Source organism: Coenobita brevimanus, chromosome 100, assembly GCF_032717465.1.
Source record: "Coenobita brevimanus isolate Jiangsu-jjx chromosome 100, ASM3271746v2, whole genome shotgun sequence".
In the NCBI taxonomy this organism is placed as follows: domain Eukaryota; kingdom Metazoa; phylum Arthropoda; class Malacostraca; order Decapoda; family Coenobitidae; genus Coenobita; species Coenobita brevimanus.
In genome coordinates, this window is record NC_137053.1 from 18,112,367 (window position 1) to 18,116,829 (window position 4,463).

Sequence of the window (4,463 nt, forward strand, 5' to 3'; positions counted from 1 at the left end):
CCCTTCCTGGAATACTTTCTTATTTACATCATTTTTCATTTCCATTTTTTTGGAAATGGAAGCCGCAGCTGATAGGAGGACAATGAAAATTATAACTCATTTTATGTCACTCAGAGTTATAACAGTACGATCTGCACTGGCTATATTCCATTCCAATTCATTTGAGACACCGAACTCTAACTTATAAATTGTACACGTGGATGAGTTCACTGACATCTTATATTTTGTCAAATGAGTTTCCCTTTCCCATCGTTTTGTTCGCTAAAAATGCACTATCAGCCAGTAACAGATGATCACATGTCAGCACAAAATCTCTCTCTCTCTCTCTCTCTGCTTAGGTATGTAGGAAACTGAAACATCAGTAATAATTAAATGTCACTTTGACACATATCTAGCCTCTAATGTTCAGAGATGGGGAAAGCCCGGCCTGCAGGCCGTATAAGGCCCACAAGACCATTTGATCAGGCTCGCGAGGCGATTCATAAATGCAATTTCATAAACTCATGAAAGAATATATATATATATATATTTTTTCATTCATTCATTGCCATACGCCATGTATCCCAAACGGGGTAGCCAACGGCTTAGAGTTAATTATTTTACAGGGAGGGGCACTAATCCTCCACCAACCCCACTTGACACGTAGGGATGCCAACAGCATCTGGTGTTCCCAGGCGGTCACCCATCCAAGTACTAACCGGACCCAACGTTGCTTAACTTCGCTGATCGGACGGGAAGCGGTGTACTCAACGTGGTATGGCCGTTTATAATGTACTGGGCTACAGTTGATTTTAAGTTGAAAATTTTGTATGGCCCATGAATGATGTCAAAAATATCCTAATGGCCATTAATAGGAGAAAGGTTCCCCACCCCTAGTGAAGCACGTGCATAGCTGAAAAAATATCTGGCTGATTACTATTTCCTCTCATTTAGACACAATACGAAAACAGCTCAGCAATATTAAGCAGTTATCAGCAATTTTCTCTGGTGGATTTTATTACAGATTTGTAATGTAACGAAGTAAGTTACTTAAGTAATGTTTTCAAGACAAATTCGTAGGTATCAGCTTTTCAATGAGTAAACATTACCATCATTATCTTAACCTATAGCAACCATGGCTGTAAAAATTTTTACTCAGTATATTTGCAAGTAAACATAAATGTACTTGTTACATTAAATAATGGATATTCACTTTAGCCACTGGCCAGTGACAGCACGGAAGAATGTAAACGTGGACATTAACCAGTCACAAGCAGCTCTTCATATCTAGATCAGTAACGAACATTCCTTCATGTGCTTTCATCTTGGATCGCATGGTTCTTCCCGCTAAACCAGCGCTGCCTAGTCTCTTTAGCTTTATTCAAGTCATCCCAGCTTCTCTTTCCAGTAAAGATGGGGTGAGGTAGGATCCAGAAAGCAAAGAAAGACACACGGATGAGGAAAACTACGAGTCATCAATAGCATCCTCAGAGAAATGGACAATGTACTCATTCACACACCATTCAAGCTCCCGGATCCCTGACTATACTTCACAGGCATTTGTTATGTGGTTCACAATATCAATCAAATAAAGTTAGTCCGACAAACAACTCACATCCACGTCACTTCCCTCACCTCATCGATCTCTATAAACTGCCGTCTTACAAAATCATTTACCATATCTACCCACCTTTTTGGCCTACCACGCTTCCGCCCACCTTCAAATTCACACACAAATACCCTTCTCACCCACCTGTTTACATCGTAATTTTCTCAAATGACCATAACATCTAAGCACACTCTCCAGCCCTGTTGTCAACGGACTACCTACCTATGCATCTTTCATTAATCGCATAATTTCTTATACTGTTTACGCAAACCTACGCAATTCTCATATATTCCTCAATAACTTCAATTTCTATTCTTTTATGCTTGACTTTTCGTTCTTCTACCACAACAAAATTTCACAGTTATACGTTTAAGCGGGCACTAAAACTACTTTATGCAGTCCATGTGTAGCTTACACATTGGGATCTCTGCATTTTCATGATCTTCAAAGCACCAGCCACTTCATTCCTTGTGATACTCTGTGTTTTGCTGCCTTTGCTTAGTAACCTCTTCTTTATATTACTGCACCTACTGTAGGTACTTAAACTCCCTCGCCATTTCTAGTCCTCTGCACTCACTTGCATTTTTTTTTTTTTTTAACAGAAGGGAAGCAGAGGAAGGAAAACCAAATCAAATATGAAAAATCATGCACCAGATTGCATGTGTTCTCCAGTCATAATACTCAGAAATCTGTTACACTTGGACTTGAACCGCCATAGGTTGAAGGGTGGGGGGGAACTTATCTAGTGATGCGAGACCCAAAGAGAAGCAGTTCGGGGAATATGAAATTCTGAAAGGCAGTTCTGCAGTATGGCAGTTTGACAGTTAAGTCATGAGCACTACCAGATACCCATGCAAGAAAGGGGAAGGGACTGGAAATGTGGCACAGTGGATTCAGCTTTGAGTTTTTGCCATAAAAATATCTGAAAAATAATGCAAAGGTGGCAAAATCCCTACTTAATTGTAAAGGAGGTAGTTTATTTGTAATTGCTGAGTTGATTTAATTATTCTTATGCCTTTGTTTTGAATATTGTCGAGTTGTTTCAGTGCAAGCTCTACACATCCACACTACAAGGGTGGGGAATATTCGACGTGAGAGCCCACATGACTCGTAAATTATAACTAACTGTTCGTCAGTGAATACGATACGGATTTTGTTCAATAATTCATGCTTCTTTGAAGCGGTCTTAGCAAGTTATCGAACGTGAGAGGTCTAACTGAGCGCATCGTTAAGTGAAACACCGAGAATTTCAATACGTTTGGAGATAGGGATATTGGATAACTTGAAGGTAATGTAAGAAACAGACAATATCTGCCCATTATTAAACTGGATAAATTCGGTTTTCCTAGCATCAAATGAGACAATGTTATTTTGTCCTCATTCAGTGATCATAGATATGTCTTAATTTTTGGAGATTGCCGTGCTGAGTAGGGAGTCACATAGTGGCAGTCACCTACTCCCTGAAATTTGCTCCTATCAACATTTTCTCTAACGACGCTACGCTCATGGGCATCAGAAAAGTCTGCAAAACAGTCTGCGAACCACTTGTTCATTATCAGCAAGCAACATTCCTCCAGATACATTAGACTGAAGATTCCACCATTCACTTTTTGTTCCCTCCCCCTTCTCTCTCTCTCTCTCTCTCTCTCTCTCTCTCTCTCTCTCTCTCTCTCTCTCTCTCTCTCTATATATATATATATATATATATATATAGATATATATATATATATATATATAAATATATATATATATATATATATATATATATATATAAATATATATTATATAACAGAACAGAGGAAGGAAAAACAAATGAATAAAAAGAAAATAATCCCTACACCAGATTACTGGCGTCCTTCATTCATTAAATATCTGTAACAGTTGGACTTGAACAGCTGTAGGTTGAAGTTTGGGGGGAAACAACTCCGGGGAGGCGAGTTCCAGAGAGATGCAGTTCGGAGAATACAAGAATTCTGATAGGCGGAAGTTCTGCAATATGGCTGTGTGACATTCCAGTCATGGGCGTTACCAGTTGTCCGTGCAGCTCGAGCGGAAGGCATGGAGAGGTGGCATAATGGATCCAATTTCGTCTGAGCATTTGCCGTAAAAAGTATCTGTAAAATAATGCAAGGGAGGCAACATTCCTTCTTATTTGTAGGGGAGGGAGTTTATTTATAATTGCAGGGTTATTATTAATTCCAACAGCTTTGTTCTGAAGAATGTCTAGTTCTTTAAGTGCAACCTCTCTACATCTATCTATCCATCTATATATCTGTCTATCTATCTATCTATATAGTGTATATATATATATATATATATATATATATATATATATATATATATATATATATATATATATATATATATATATATATATATATCGGTATATATATATGAAAGAGACTTACAAGACCACGACGAGAATTCTTTCCCCCCAAAATTTCAGAGTGATAATTCTGACTAAGTACATAATACAAAACCTACTCAAATTCAAGGACTATCCCTTGTGAAATACAGTCTTTCCACTGTCTACAAAAATACGTCCAATAGCTGCAAGACTTTTGACACTGGTTTATTTAGCAGCAAATAAAAACAATTATATATGAACTGTAAGTGAAGTCAGCAATCCCGAGCCCGCCCAACAGTTTTGATATCCCCACTAGAAGCCAGTAATTCTCTGTCTTGGTCAATTGGAATTCAGACATTGAACTACCATTGTGATGAAGTCGCCCTGCCAGTACCTGCACTGACAAAATATCGTTATTTTGCGCGCGCGCGTGCGTGTGTGTGTGTGTGTGTGTGTGTGTGTGTGTGTGTGTGTGTGTGTCCGACTCTGGGCATAGGCTTCACAGCCTGCTCCCATGGCCCAGTAGTC

General features: G+C 38.8%; 1 non-coding gene across 1 annotated transcript; it reads right to left on the reverse strand.

Annotated features, from left to right (window-relative positions):
- Positions 1-649: 649 nt before the first annotated feature.
- Positions 650-768, reverse strand: LOC145414795 (5S ribosomal RNA). The gene has a single exon (XR_013899949.1). It is a non-coding gene; the product is annotated as a 5S ribosomal RNA (ribosomal RNA).
- Positions 769-4,463: the final 3,695 nt, after the last annotated feature.